Below are 17,276 nucleotides of genomic sequence, written 5' to 3' on the forward strand. Positions count from 1 at the left end.
GAGTGAGAAGCTCAATCATAGCCTTGGAGTCTCGAGTTTGAAAGCGAGAGAGAGAGAGAGAGAGAGAGAGAGTGAGAGAGGTGTGTTTGTTCTTCTTGAGAAAGAGTGAAAAATATGGGAGGAGAGATAAGAACTTCCAATCTTTGAACAGACAACTAGTTGACTAAGTATGGAGGAATAGTGACTGAGTATGGCCCTGGAGTAGGTGTGGAGGGTTGCTTGTGTCATACATTAAGGTAAAGTCAACACTCCACCTCAAAATATTACCCACTAGATTTTATTCTTAGACAATTATTTTTCCTCCAAAAATGATTAAAATATGGTTATATAGGGTCTCATACGCCAAACTACGAGTTTGGGTGAAAATCCCACGTCAAAATCATGAAAAACGGGCTTAAAACGCGAAAGTGGTCGAAAACCGGGAAAAAGGGCGAAGTCTGCGAAATTTCGGATTTGGAGCCGAGGGTTCGGTCTTTAGGGGTTGAGAACCGAAGGTGGTTTCGGTTGTGGGTGAGAGTCGAGCAATCTCGCAGGCGAGAAGGAAAGAAGCGAAGGCGGAGGTAGAACTAGAAGCGAAGGCGAGGCTCGGTTCGGTCTGCGAGGTTCGGTCCTGTCTGAAGTTTCGGTCCTCTGATCTTTGGCTTCGGACATATTACTTTCGGTTCTTCATAGTTTTGGTTCTAATAGGGACTTCGGTCCTATAAGGCTATTTTCGGTCCAAGAGGCTTCTTAGGGGTTTCTGTAACGTCCCAAAAATACGAGCCAAAAATTTCATTTTTAAAACATATACTTAGCTAAACATTAGAAATAAAACGTTCACCGATCATATCATTTCATAAAAGATATCGCATGTCTGGAAAACATTTTTATAAAACATAATAATGTCAGAGTACAAATCCCCAGGAAGATCTCATAGTACGGAATACAAGGCATGTGTGTGATGTGCCGCTACCACGCCAACTCCTTCCCCTTCGAAGAAGAGATACCTGAAACCAAAACTGAAAACTGTAAGCACGAAGCTTAGTGAGTTCCCCCAACATACCACATACCATACAATCACATAACATACATATATGGTCAGGCATATATGGGTGCCCGACCTACCCTTTCGGTCCTCTCGACCGGATACTGTCTAGTATATCTGGGAGCTGGCCTCCCCTTCGGTCCTCTCGACCGGATACTGACCAGTATATTTGGGAGCTTGCCTCCCCTTCGCTCCTCTCGACCGGATACTGACTAGCATATATGGGTGCTAGTCTCCCCTTCGGTACTCTCGACCGGGTACTGGGGACTATTTCACCCCCTACTACTACCACATAACACATATATCACATAATCTATCTAGCATGGTTGGGCATGACCACCCCTTCGGCCCTATCGACCGGTAATCTGGGGGACTATCTCCCCTTACTGTTACTAGCACATAGCATCATATCATACTAGCACAATAACATATCACTGGTAGTAGCAACCCTAGATGAATATCATAGAGACAATCATCTATCATACAACTCCTAATGGTGGGCCGACATTGTGGCCATAGACCCACCACTACTAGAAGGTAACTCACCTCAAAGTAGCTGCTGATCTGCGTGGGAACTGACTGCCTTTTGCTGCTGCTGCCCTGGAAATCCTCCGGCTATAATCCCCACAAAACACTCAGTCAAATACTGCTAACCGACCTCAGGGTAAAATGACCATTTACCCTTAACCAAACCAAGAGTCAAAGTCAAAGTCAACTTCCAGTTGACCCGACTCGCCGAGTTGGCTTGCCAACTCGCCGAGTCCCTATCCATTCGATTGACCATAATCCCGTCTCTACTTGTTGAGTTAGGCATTGACTCGACGAGTTTTCCTTCTAAACCAAAGTCCAATAGTCCTTCATCATACTCGCCGAGTTGTATGAACAACTCGTCGAGTTCATCTTCATCCGAAGAACATTCTATGCTGAGACTCGCCGAGTTGTATGAACAACTCGCCGAGTCTGTTCTTGAGGCAAGAAGATTGCCTTGAACTCGTCGAGTCAGGGCATTGACTCGCCGAGTTCCTTCATGAGTGAGTCTAGCTTCCGACCCACTGAGTCACACCCCATGACTCACTACTCCACCCAGCAAACACGAAAAGGGGGAAAACTCGGGGACTCGTGACTCGACCCGCCGAGTCTTTCACATGCAAATACTATATACTCGATTTTGCTTGAATCCAACTCATGCCATTCATAGATCTGGGTTTCTAGGGCTTTATTAACACGTAAAGTTTCCAACTTTACATGTAAATAAACACCAATGAAGGTTTTAGGGAACAAAATGCACTAAAAGAGTAGATATAGGGCTTTCATGCAATATGGCTCCATAAAGGCAGTAGATCCGAGCTCCTGGAGCTCAATCATGCCTAGATCTAAAGGTTAATCAACTTATTACAAACCCTAATTCATAATCAAGCTTGGAAATGGCTCAAGAAGGACTTTAATGGAGCTATAAGGGACTATAAGCATGAAAACAGAGGGAAACTGAGTTATACCTCAAGGAAATCACTGAAATAACACCAAGATGTCTGGCCTCCTTCTTCTCTTCTTGATCTACTCTCCTTTTCTCTCAAAATCTTAAGGAAAACACACCAAAGCACTTCAATCTCACAAGGAACAAGGGTTGGACGATATAGGGAGCTCTGAGGGTGAAGGGGGAGAGCTTGGGGGTGCATAAGATGACTTAAATAGGGTGCAAACCCTTGAAATTTAGGGTTTCATCAGACAGCGTGGACTCGCCGAGTCGCCAACTTAAACATGCTCCATACCCCGTCTCTACTCGGTGAGTCGGGCCTACAACTCGCCGAGTCCAAGGCTAAAAAAATGCAAAACACTTAGATAAATTTTTACATACCAGGAACCAGGTGCTACAAATCTCCCCCACTTATTTTAGACTTCGTCCTCGAAATCTGCTGCTCGATCCTGAAACAGCTTGGGGTAATGCTTCATCCTTTCTTCCACCGGCTCCCAAGTCCATTCTGAACCCTTTCGGTGCTGCCATTGCACCTTCACTAATTCCACCCTCTTGTTCCTCAGATCCTTCGACTTCCGGTCGAGGATTGCGACTGGGCGCTCAATGTAATTTAGGTTGTCATCAACCTGTATATCCTCTAGCGGCACCACCGCTGAGTCATCCACTAGGCACTTCCGTAGCTGGGAGACATGGAAGGTGTTGTGGATCTGACTGAGCTCGGCTAGCAGATCCAGCCTATATGCCACCTTGCCCACCCGGGCTACAACCCTGAACGGACCAATGTATCTCAGGCCCAACTTGCCCTGCTTCCTGAATCGAATGACGCCTTTCCAAGGCGACACTTTTAGGAGAACCATATCCCCGACCTGGAACTCCAGGTCTGATTGACGCTTGTCGGCGTAACTTTTCTGTCGACTCTGCGCAGTCTGAAGCCTGCTTCGAACCTGCTGGATTCTCTCGGTCATCTTGAGCACCACCTCAGTGCTCCCTATGACCCTCTGGCCAACTTCACCCCAACATATCGGGGTCCGACACTTCTGTCCGTACAACATCTCGAATGGAGGACGGTCAATACTCGCGTACGCGCTCTATTCTTAATCCATCTAGAAAATGCCTTAAACCTTTAAGCCTAAACGTCCAATGCACATAACTAGTTCCAAAATATGACTGAATACATAAAGTCATTAACTTTGAGCTTTTTCACTGATCAATGGGTCCCAAATCTAATCCCTAGCTTCACAACTTCAACAAAGGATCTAATACACGTGCAAGGGAGGATAACAACCATCAATATGACATTTTTATGCATTTGGGACCTCTAAAACGTCCAGATCTAGTGACCAAACTCTTGGAGCAACTCTTTCTCATAAGGACAAACCAGAGAGACCAAAATATGCCATAAATCACCCCACACTAAATCTACACAAAGAGATGTCAATATAAGAACTTTTTACCTTCAATAGATTGTAGAACTGACAACTCTATATCTCTAAGCTTCACTCCAAGTGATGAATCTTCAATAACCTTCTATCTCTTCAAAATACACAAGAAAACACTAAGATTCTTCACAAGAGCACGAGAACACTAATATGGTGCCTAAGGGTCGAGATTAGGGTTTAGAAGGTACGGAGGTTGATAAGAGGCAAGGCCCAATGGACATAATACGCTTAAATAAGGGTAAAACCATAAAGATTGGGGTTTTTAGTTGGTTGGAGTATGCCATGCATACTCCTGAGTACGTCTGGCGTACTCGAAAGTTACCCGCGACTAAGACCACCAATACGCGCTGCATACTCAAAGAGTACACTCTGTGTATTATCCTAAGCCCCAAAACCCTCCTAACTTCAAACGGTCATAACTTCTTCGTTCCAACTTTATTTTCAACGATCTTTATATCCAAGGAAAGGTAACGATAAGCTCCACAATCCTATCAACTCTCCTTTGCCTTAAAACTTCCGAACCTAAACCCAAAATTCATAAAAGGCCCAAACTATCACTTTACGGCTATACCGATGGGCTCCAAAGCACCAACCGAACTCTCGAATCATCTAATCAACATTACTTACATCCAAAGGGGCCTAAATCTTTCCTTCCCCCAAGGCTCGAAGCCTTATGAAACTGATCTTCGGGTCACGACCCCAAATTAAGCAACGATTCAAAACAGGGTTTTACAACTCTTCCCCATTTAAATCAGATTTCGTCATCGAAATCATTCCTTACTACCTTCCATAAATGTCAGACACCTAAAGCGATACTCCCACAACCCTAATTCAAACTGAGAAGTTGACTTAAGGATACAACAGCATTCCAAAACTGATCATAACTCTTCTAACCCCTGGATTAACTAGTTGTTTCCATTGGGAAACAAATTCACTAACCATTCATTGTTGCTGAAAACTTTCAACTTGACTGAAGGATTAAATAATCCTTCGAGTAAATGAATCATCTCCACAATGGTTAGACTCAAACGAGAGCTAGGAAGTAGGGTCAAATCAATTACTCTGTGATTATTTAACCCATATAGCAAGTGCCTTAACATATTCATTGAATAATAAGCGACTCCATACATGAGTCCCAATCACTAGTACCATATCATGCTCATCTAGTTGCCCCATAATTACACTCGAGATGTCACCGAGACCTCCCTGGTCTCATGCTTACCTACCAATTAACCAATATACTGAATTTCCAATCGGTTGCTGAGACTAATAGCCTCACACAGTCACACCACGTGACCTCCGAACGAGGGTGGGTATGGCATGAGCTGACCTAGCTTGCATTCCATAATGGCTCTATCAGCCCTCCCGATCTAAACGAACATAACCAACCATCAAGCCTGATGTAACCAAATCCACTTTGCTATATGTGAATGCTACATGCCCAACTGTCCTCTTATATTACAACCGACCTCATACGGCCCACAACCTTCCTTAATTCGATGAATGTTGTGGCCTTCACATAGTCTCACGACCTGACCTACCATGGTCTAATCCTACCTAGAGGAACTACGGGTCAACCATAAATTTATCATGCTCTCACAACTGCTCAAGAACCAGGTTAACGTTATGGGTCACCTCACAGTCTTACAACACTACCACACTACCTGCCAACCTAGTGAATGCTACGGCCACCCCGCAGTCTTACAACACTTTTACCACTACTTTCCATTTGATTGAATGCTACGGTCACCCTACAGTCTTACAACATTCCTATACTGCCTACCAATTTAGTAAATGCTACGGCCACCCCACAGTCTTGCAACACTTCACCACTACTTGCCATGGTCACCGCATATGGTCATACCGCTCAACTACCAATCCAACCATAATCATCTTAAGTCGAACCTGTATCTGAATATACCCCCAACTATGTGTTTGGGTTATGCTTTGAAACCCAAATGAACTCCTACACACCATGCATCCAAACCCAATATGTCCACCTCGCGAAATCCTTGTTGAAACTACCAAAGATTGAATCGACTGCTGATCTGCTCTCACTTCAAGCTTGTTCCAACAATAGCTAATGCCTCCCACATTGCAATCCAAATCTGGCTCACCCAAACATCCCCTAAACACGGCTCTCAGCATGTAAAATGGCATATGTAGATTCTCAAGATAAAATGTCTAGACCATCATGAAGAAAACTATAATCCCAGGTGGAGACTTAGATACACCCCACATAGCATCTCATACATAAACATATTATGATAAACACAATCAATAAGAGAATGAAGGAAAATAATACAATACATATATGCGGCATCAACTGATGGTACTCAGATCCCCTCGACCTGTGACTGCACTGCTCAGCTCCTCACCACAGGAACCTCCACTCTACCCTCGCGACCATCAGTAATCCTCAGAGTGGCTGGAGCAGGTGCCCTCACCGCTACTCTCATCAACTTCGGACAATCAGCCTTCTTATGGCTCACTTGGTTGCAGTGAAAACATAACGAGCTCGTCCCCTGGGGAAAATATTTGTTGGCATGACCAATCCTACCACACTTGTAGCAACCCATACCTCTAGATCGACAGACCCCATCGTGTTGCTTCCCACACGTGTTGCACTGACCTCGGCCCTGTTGGCCTCTCAACCGTTGGTCTGAAGTCTTGGGTCTCTTCGCATGACCCCCATTTGCCAGCACTTGCTCTGCCTCCAAATCAATCTCCTGTTCTCAAACTCTAGCAATCATATCATTCAGGTGCTTGCACCCTGTCATACTCACGAACTCCCTGATGTCATCCCTCACCATATCATGATAACTTACCTTCTTCATCTCCTCGTCTGCTGCATGCTGCGTAACCAACAAAGCCCTCTCTTGGAACTTGGCAGTGATCTCTGTCACCGTCTTAGTAGTTTGACGAAGGTCCTGAAACTTCTTCGCCAACTGTTGTACCTCAATAGTCGGTGCAAACTCTGCTCTAAACTAGATTACAAACTCATCCCAAGTCATCGTCTCCAGGGCTTCTCCTCCCAAAGTGAAGTCTACCTCCTCCCACCAATCTCGAGCTCTGTCTTTCAGATGATAGTAAGCAAATCTAACCTTCGACCCCTCATAGCAGAAACTCGTCTGAAAAGCATTCACCATGTCTGCTAACCACCTCCTACTAGTAATAGGTTCCTTCTCCCCAAAGAACTTAGGAGCTCCAAAAGCACGGAACTCACAAAAGGAAAGAGTGTGAGCACTTACAATTTCCATAATCTCAGTGCGGAACATGCCCAAATGCTCATCCAAAATCTCTATAACCCCTCCTTGACCATACCGAATACCATAGGAGTCTGCTCCAAAATGCAGCGGGTGATCTTCGACAAGATAAACTCCCACATCTGCTCATTGATTAGCTCAGCACTTGCACCTGACCTTGAACCAGAACCTGAACCTCCTCCTTGTGTGCTCATCACCATTCTGAAAAACAATCATACAACTGATCAGAACATACCCATGAATCCTCATCCAATAGGCTTCCTAGACTCTCTGTGACTCTCCTCGATTCGAGTATGGATCTTGTGCTTTCAGTAGTACGGGCCCAATACTACCTTTAGTGTTCTAAAAGGCGCGCCATGGCGCGCCATGGCGTGAGGCGTTGCTCTGCCGTTACGAAAAGCCTCATAACGTTGCTGTTAGGTGTGGCGCGTGGCAAGGCGTGATATGGCGCGCCATGGCGCGTTATGGCGTGTTATGGCGCGTATTTTTTCGTTTGAGACACAGTTTTTTGCTCTTTGTTATGTCTTTTCTAATCGGAGATACAAGTAGTGTGGTTTTTGTTAAAATTTTGTTACTAGTTATTAATCTAACACTTCTAAAAAATAGTTATATTTAATATAAATTTATATTTATGTGGTAATATAATTTTAAATTAATACAAAATCGCCGTCTTACATCACGCCTTGAAAAACGCCATGGCTCGTTAAGCTTGAGGCTTGACCTTGCTGCCACGCCACGCCTCACGCCATTTAGAACCTTGACTACCTTCCACACCTATCCAAACCTTCCTCAAGAATCATCCCGAATCCTCTAAGTCACCTTTTCAAATTGTTACTTCAAGTACTCACTAAACAACCCACTTCCTAGGCTCTCCTAGGGCAAACACCACACCATTCTTTGCCATCAGCTGCAGAACGAACTCCCTCTAACATCCTCTAACTAGCTCACGAATACAACCACATATTACCAACACCAAATAATTCTTCGAATGAAAGGTCCCACACTACAATGGTTCGACTCAGACAAGAGCTACGCAATAGAGTTAAACCTAACCTTCTAAAAATATTTAGTTTCAATAATAAGTAGCTTAGCATATTCACTTACTATTTAGCTGAATTTAATGAGAACTCCTAAAAATAGCACAAAGCAAGCAACATTCGGGTATTGAGTAATCGGAACAAGCATAACCTAAAGTTATAAACAGGCAATCCTATCACCGACTGATCAGCACTACCCATACTTGTTGGCAATAGGAGACATAGAGAACGAAGTCTGATTCAAGTGGGGGAGATTTGTAACACCATGGTTTCTAGGTATTTACATTTTTAACCTTATTGTATACTTGTATTAATTTTTGGCATTTTGGTCCAAACGCCAGGCATTTGGCATAGAACGCTAGGCGTTTAAACGCCAGGTGTTCTATGATGGACGCCAAGTGTTTGGCGGCAGAGAGCAAACCCTAATTTTTAGGGTTTGCACCCTATTTAAAGAACATTATCGCCTCAAAACCCTTCACCACTCCAACCTCCATCCTCATTTCGAAAACCTTAAGTGTGTATGAGAGTTTGAAGCATTGGTTCATCTTTTTGGTATAATTTAGTGTTCTTGATAAGAGAAGGAAGATCTTTGGAGTATTGTGGTTGCTCTCGAGCTTGTAGATTTGGACTCTTGACATCTTGGAACATCATTTTAAGGTATAAAGTTCAGATATTGATGTCTCGTTTGTTAGATCTTGATTTAGGGCTAGTTTATGTTCTTTTTGGTCCCAACGACTTGATCTTTGTGAGTTTGGAATGCTCTAGAGGTTTGGATTGTCCTTTCAAGCATAATAGTGAGCCTATAATCATACAAATGCAATCTTGGGTCTTCATAATCTTCCATGCAAGAGTTTTGGAGCCTTATAGTTGATTTTGAGTTAGGATCTTGGTGTTAGGCATGTTGTAGCCATGCATGACCATAAAGTTTGCAACTTTATGGCTTTAGACGTTCCATTATGATTGGATCTGAAGTTTGGACATGAGATCTTAAGCCATTAAGACATTGGTTTGGAAGTTGGTAATCAACGAGCAAATGCCAGGCATTTGCATGGGAAAGCCCAACTATAACATCCTAATTTTCAAGACCAAAAATTTCATTTTTGATATAACGATTCATAAAACAATTTATAGAAAAACATCATCAAGTTATCTCATTTCATAAAAACCATAGATCACATGTCTCAACCATATCATAAAATAGTAACAATGTCAGAGTACAATCCCAAGAATCTCATAATGCGGAAATCATGTGTGTGATGCGGTTCTACCGTGCCAGCTCCTTCCCATTCGATGAAGAGGTACCTGAAAACAAAATTGAAAACTGTAAGCACAAAGCTTAGTGATTTACCCCATCATACCACATACCATATATACACATAATGCCTAGCATATTTGGGTGCTGGCCTCCCCTTCGCTCTCTTTCAACCGGTAACTGCCTAGCATATCTGGGTGCTGGCCTCCCATTCGGTCTCTTTCAACCAATAACTGTCTAGCATATCAGGGTGTTGGCCTCCCCTTCAGTCTCTTTCAACTGGTAATCGGGGACTATTTCACCCCTACTACTACCACATAATAATCTAGCATAAAACATATAAATTATATACTATCTAGCATATATGGGTGCTGGCATCCCCTTCAGTCTCTTTCAACCGGTAATTGTGGGCTATTTCACCCTACCACTATCATATAATAACATAACATACTAGCACGTAAAGCATAACAAATAGCGGCATACCAGACAATTATCACAAGGACAATCATCTCAACTATAGTTACTTACTAGTGGGTCGGCATTAGTGTCTTCGACCCACTCCTACTGGAAGGTAACCCACCTCAATGTCGTGTAGGGTCTGAACTGTCCTCGGTGCAGCGATCACTCCTCTCAAACTCCTACACATAACAATATTCCTTAATTACCTTTTCATACTCATAACCCTTTCAAGGGTTAACTCAGGTCAAAGTCAAAGTCAAGGTCAACACCCTGGTCAAAGTCAACATATGGTTGACTCATCTCGTCGAGTTGGTTCATCAACTCGTCGAGTTCCTTAATCCCCAAAATTCTGGAACTTCGGTTCTACTCGTCGAGTCTTTCAAGAACTCGTCGAGTTCCCTACTACATAGTCGAGACTTTTACTCCTAACTCGTTGAGTTCTCCTTAAACTCGTCGAGTTCTCCTTCATACAAAATTGGGACCTTTTGCTCATGACTCGTCGAGTTCATCCTTGAACTCGTCGAGTCCTGCTTCATATCAGTTGGGACGTTTAGCCCTTGACTCACGGAGTTCTTCCTTGAACTCATCAAGTTCTTCTTCAAGTCCATATTCGCGTCCATCTTGTTGAGTCCTCTCCTAGACTCAACCAGATTACTCAGCACAAAAAAGGTTAGGGAATCATGACCCAACTCACCGAGTCCTATGAATGACTCGTCGAGTCCCCCAAAGTCCAAGTCCATCCAGTCGATTTCAATCGGGCTTATTACATCCACAGTATATATCTGACCTCCTAGGGTCGATATAACACGTAAAGTTACAAACTTTACGTGCATGCATGGGTGTTATGAAGCTAAACACCAAAACTAAGCCATAAAGGAGTTCTAATGCATGGGATAGGCCCATAGCTCAATAAAGGTGGCAACTTTAAGCTTCCTGAGCTCAAAAGTTCCTAAATCTGAAGTTATTACTCTAATATGCACTCAAATCCCGAGAGTGACTTAGAAATGGCCCAAAAATGACAACATGCAAGTCCTAAAGAAGATCTAATTGATGGAAAGCCAAGTTATAGGCTTTATACCTCAAACAAGCTGGAAATGCAACCCAATATCTGGATCTACTGCCCTCCTCTTGAATCTCCAAGCTTTTCCTTCCTTCTCCAAGATTTAAATCACTAAAATGGCACAAAATAGCTCAAGAACACTCACAAGCTTATTAGGGTTTCGTGAATAAGGTCTGAGGGTGATGGAGGCTGGAGTGGAGGCCATATAAGGTGTTTAAATATGGTGCAAACCCTGAAAATCAGGGTTTCACTATGGCAGACCTACTTGTCGAGTCGGGGGCCTCCGACTCGTCGAGTAGACTCTTCCACCCGCGACAAAGATCTGGCCCTACTCGATGAGTTTAGGGCCTCTAACTCGTCGAGTCCCAGTATAAAAGTGTAAAATTCATATTTAAAATACATACCAAGAACCGGGCTTTACACCAACGTTCAGACGGCAGGCGTTCTCAGTAGAAGCCTAGTGGATCGACTTTGGGCCTTGGGCCATTAGAGGTTTTGGGCTTATATATAAAGTGCAAAATGGTCTTTTGCCCTCACCATGATGAGGAATGGACTAGACCATGGGTTTGGGTTAAACCCTAATTATTGATTGGGTTTTGTTTCTGGTTTTGGTTTAGCATGAGGAGCAGTGTTCGCCACGGATCAAGTGTTGTTTCAGTTATTATCAGTAGAGGTGAGTTTTCTCACTGTATTAATGGGTCAAAGACACCAAGGCTGCCCCATTAATTGTGTTATAGGATGCTAGATACATGTATGTTATGTGTATGAAAGTCCAGGATTTTGCCCCTGGCAATTACATGAGAGGCCTGGATCTGGCCCCTGACATCTGTATGAAAGACCAAGATCTGGCCCTTGACAATTTTATGAAAGACCAGGATCTGGCCCCCGAAAATTGTATGAAAGACAAGGATTTGTCCCTCGACAGGAAATTATATGTAAGGCTATGATTCAACCCATAGCATTAATTTATATGTTTGGTATGTGGTACTTTGGGAGGAAACTTACTAAGCTTTTGCTTACGGTTTATGTTTACGGTTTCAGGTACTTCCAGTACTAAGGGGAAGGACCCAACGTGATGGAAGAGCATTCTCTCCGATTATTTTCGCATTTATGATATTTTACCCTGATGATTTGACATTTATACTATGTGATGGTTGATCATTGTAGTTTGTCGAATAGATCGTTGATCCTTGGGAGTGGATATCTATTCTTGATCATCAATTTGTTCAACTCTCGATAATTGATGCAGATCTTGAAGGTTCTGTCCTTCTTCTTAACAAATAGCATTAGGGCTCCCTAAGGTGAGAAGCTTGGTCATATAAAGCCCTTATTGAGAAGCTCTTGAAGCTATCCATACATTTCTTGTATTTCCGAAAGGTGCTAATCGGTAAGGAGATTTTTCCACTAGTGTTGCCCCTAGGACTAGGTCAATTTGGAATTCCACATCTCGAATTGGCGGTAGTCCGGTTAAGTCCTCTGGAAATACATCGGGACAATCACATACTTGATGGATGTCTTTGATTTCCTTCCTTTCCTCCTTGTTTACGACATGAGCTAAGAATGCATAATACTTCTTGTGAAGGTACTTTTGCACCTTCATGCAAGATATGATTCTAAGGTTTCCACTCGACATATCTCTGTAGATCATTAAGGATTTTCCGTTGGGTAAGGATAATCGTAATTCCTTATCGTAGGAGAGGATTTCGGCTCGGTACGGTGATAACCAATCCATGCCAATTATGACATCGAAGCTCCCGATGGTCATAGGCATGAGGTCGACATGAAAAATGTGGTTGTTTAGAGATAAAATGCAGTTTTCTAATATTTCCTGAGTACTACCAAATTTTCTATTAGACATTTCTACTATGTAAGGCTCATCTAGGATTTTATACTTATGCATTAAAAGTTCTCTAAATTATGTGTAATAAAGCTTTTCTCAGCACCAAAATCAAATAGTATAGTTGCGTATAAATTGTTAACAAGAAATGTACATGTTACAACGGTTGGGTCTTGAATGGTGTCCCTTGCGCCAATCACGAATGCTCTACCCCTAGCATTTCCTCCATCATTCCTCAATTTTGAGCATTTCCTCTTGAGATGCCTAGTTATTCTGCATTCAAAAGTATAACATCCACAATACGCAATCAAAAGTGCCATGAGCTACACTAGCTGCCTGTAAACATAATCTATCCAAACATCAGAGATCCTCGGTTGTGCTCTATCCACCTGTTGATCCAAACTCTCGGTATGACTGAAAACCTCTTCTAATAACTGTCGATGAAAATGCATCTCATCGCGAGCATCTCTGCCACGTTCCTCTACTCCTCTAAGTACTCCACCCGTCCTGCCAGCTGTTCCAGGGTCATCCTCGACTGAAAAAGTTCAATGTCCACGGCTCCTAAGCGATCGGAGTGTTGGGTAGTATGTGGTACCAAGAAGGAGATAACATGCTCTATCAAGGTGTCCGTGATAAGGGTCGGTACAATAGAGGACTCCCCTACCTTTTAGTGAAAACCAATATCCTCTTCCGGTCATCAGGCTCTAATATGGGGCATCCATGCATAGTCGCTAGAGGGTTTCTTTGCTGGAGGTGGGGATGTTGGTCTCTTTCGAGAGGGGATCATCGTAGACTTCCTCAGCGTATTTTTAACCCGAGTACCAGTAAGATGGGACTGATATGATCAGTGCGAGAGAGTGGGAGGTATGGTGAGACCTCTCTATCCTCCTCGTCCTAATCTGGGTCATTGTCTAAGCTGATGTGATCATGCTTAGCCAGTGTGTAGTCAGGCACGAAAGGGACTGGGTCGGGGTGCTCTGCTAGAGTGTAATAAGGCTCGGAAGGGTCCGAACCAATGATGTTGTTAGCCTTGATCTCATCACTGTCCTCAATCGGCTCCTCATCATAAGCAGTGAGCATCGCATGAGTATGAGCAGGGATAGTAGCGTCTGTCATGACTCTTCGGAAAACCTGCACAAGAAATCAAACATGAGAGATGTTTTATAATAATTGTGAAGATCAAGTATATAATATATAATATCTAATTATAACTATGTAATAGATAGTACCTGTGACATCCCGAAATTTAGGTCAAAGATTGTGGACGATCAACTCACAGTAAATCTCATTGTCATTTGACTCATTGAGTTTTAGTGCATCTTTTGTAAAATAAATGAATTCATTTCAACTATTATAGGATACAAGATGGTATCTTACTTCCAAATTTGTAACTGGCAACCAATCAAACAACTCAAACTGCAACCCTAGTTAATGCGTATGAAAAACTAAAATTTCTTATTAAGCAGTTGTGAGCAAAGCAAACACTCTAGCCTCATGGTACATATTTCCTTGTTTCCAAAAAATATAAAAAACGTCCAAAACGGAGTTCGTATGCAAAGATACAACCGTTTTAAGAATCCAAACCAATATAATACTGATTTTTCTTAAAGTTGTTAAAATTGTTTCTATCCGTTGAGGGACTTGCACATCTCATATAGAAATTCTGAGAGCATTTTTGGACTTATGCTATGATCTAACTATTAAATTTTATAATCAAAATATTTTTGCTAATATTTGCAAAAGTCAAAAAACCAGACGTTTCGAGTCCAATTAAATGCAAATCCTTAAACAAGATTTCCGAGAGTTCTACAATTTGAAAAATTAATCGGTCTGAGTTTTTGGAATCCTTGTAACCGAGACCATTATTCTTCATTTTCAGAAAAAAAATATTTGATATCAAGATCGATGGCACATAAATCGAGAAAGTTAGAAAATATTTATAAAAGTACAAAAGAATTAGGGCATGTTTGGCACGGAGCTTTTGGAAGCGTTTGGGAGCTTCTAGCTTTTAGCTTTTGACAAAACGCTCTAGTTTAAACAAAAAGTTTCATTTGGCAGTACGAGCGTTTAGCTTTTAGTTTTATCAAAACGTTCCGATTCTAAAAGCTACTTCATGTAGCTTTTAACAAAACGCTCCAGAGCTTTTGAAATCAATTTCCATAATTACCCTTAAAAATATATTTATATACTTTTTTATTTTTAATCAATTGTCTTTTTATGTAATTTTATATATTTCAAAAGCTTCCAGCTACTTTTGCCAAACATTCATATAACAAATAAAAGCTACAGCTTCCTGCTACCGGCTACCAGCTACACGCTACCAGCTACCCGCTACCAGTTAACCGCTACCCGCTTCCAGCTAACAGGTACTTTTGCCAAACACACCCTTAGTTTTTAAATGGTTTGAGACCTATACATATGTTTGTATACATAAGCTATTCCGGAACTTCAAAGAATAATAATCAATCATGTAATCATAATGTATATATCTTACGTAATGAAAATTATATATATATATATATATATATATATATATATATATATATATATATATATATATGGGCTTGTGTTATTCTATTCTAACTAATTATTGTGCGGATATTGTATGCTATGAGAATGATAAAGAAATTATGTTGTTTGATAATATAAATACGTTCAATCTTACATAACTATTGTCATTTAACACACATTCTCACTAATTAAATCGTCTATAAGGTTATTATACACTTATTATTATTATTATCATTTATGTCAGAATGTTTATTGGGTCGTATTCTGTCAGAATGAAAATGAGTGAAAAACGATGTCTGATAACAAAAATAAATAATAATTAGCGAGAATACATTGAAAATGACGATATTTTTGTAAGGGTGAACATATTCGCATTACTAAACAGCTTATTCTCTTAGTAATTCTCATAGCATACGATATCCGCACAATAATTAGTTAGAATACTTGAACCTAACTCCCTCTCTCTCTCTATATCTCTCTCTCTCTCTCTCTCTCTCTCTTTCTCTCTCTCTCTCACTCTCTCTCTCTCTTTCTCTCTCTCTCTCTCTCTCTCTCTCTCTCTATATATATATATATATATATATATATATATATATATATATATATATATATATATATATATATATATATTTCCAAATACTAATTACTAGCTTATACAACAATATGAACACTTATTATATATAAATCTCCAATTCTTTATATATCTTAAAAGCATACATAGTAAACTTTTAATATGGGAGTATAAATATTGTGTATGCATTATTGCCTTCAAATGTCTCAAACAAATACCCACATGCATACAATATTATTAAACCGTACATTAAATCCATTAGAAATATATACCAATACACACAAATACATACCCAATTAAATCAATACATCAATACATACAAATTACATACTTATTGAGCTAATATAATGCTTACAAGATTAACCCAAAGTACATCAGATTGACAACCAAAAGTAATAAGATCCTCCCACATTTCAATTTACATTAAGTGTAATTCACACAATCAGTTAGGGTACAACTCATGAAGTGTTCATCTAACCAAAATAAATTCTACAAGTTCCACTAAACATCATTCAAAGTATCCTCCTACATCATACCAACACCAGATACGTGTTTGTTGTTGCCATTCCCTTCCAGTGATTGTTCAAGCTAAAGAAGAACTACACTTAAAACGGATCACAATGGTACAACTAAATCCTAAAGAATTATGAGAAATTATACCCTTTTAGGCTGCTTTCAATCATTCATAGCTTCACCTCACCTCTCTTCTTTCTCATTCTCCTTCGTGCCAGCCAAGAACACATACATTAAAGGTGTTGTTCTTGTGTATTCAACAAATTAATGGGACATCAGGCCTCCCTCATCCTTCCCCATTCTTTTGTCGAATAAGCATCCCAAAAACAGCCTCTCAATCTTTGCCTTTTCATGTATCAAACAAACAAACAAAACACCCTCGTGGATCATTTTTTTTTCCTTCCTGCTTTCATCCTCTTTCTTGTTGGCTATCAAATCAGAAAGAAGAGGATGCAAGGCGATTATCGAAAATGTCGCCATTTGATTTCTCCACTAGAGCAGCTTGCCTCACATCCCACCCCATCGTTGCACCGCTGAGACCATTAGTAACTCGTTGCTACCGTCTTTCTCTTTTCTTCGGTCCGGCCAAACACCGGAGGTGATCACCACTCAAAATCTCTTAGCCTCGACCCAACCTTCGATCAACAATGTCGTTGATCGCCTTCCTCACCCCATTCACACCTCACTGCATGAGCAACCTTTGTTGCTTTCGCTTTCTACCTTCCGTTCGTTCTTCCCCTGGTTCGATTGAACCCTTCCCATCCTCGATCAGACGAGGATCGAACCCCCCAATCGATTATACTTTCGATTTCTTTTTGCCTATGTGCTTTCCT

Source organism: Lactuca sativa, chromosome 7 (assembly GCF_002870075.4).
Source record: "Lactuca sativa cultivar Salinas chromosome 7, Lsat_Salinas_v11, whole genome shotgun sequence".
NCBI lineage: Eukaryota > Viridiplantae > Streptophyta > Magnoliopsida > Asterales > Asteraceae > Lactuca > Lactuca sativa.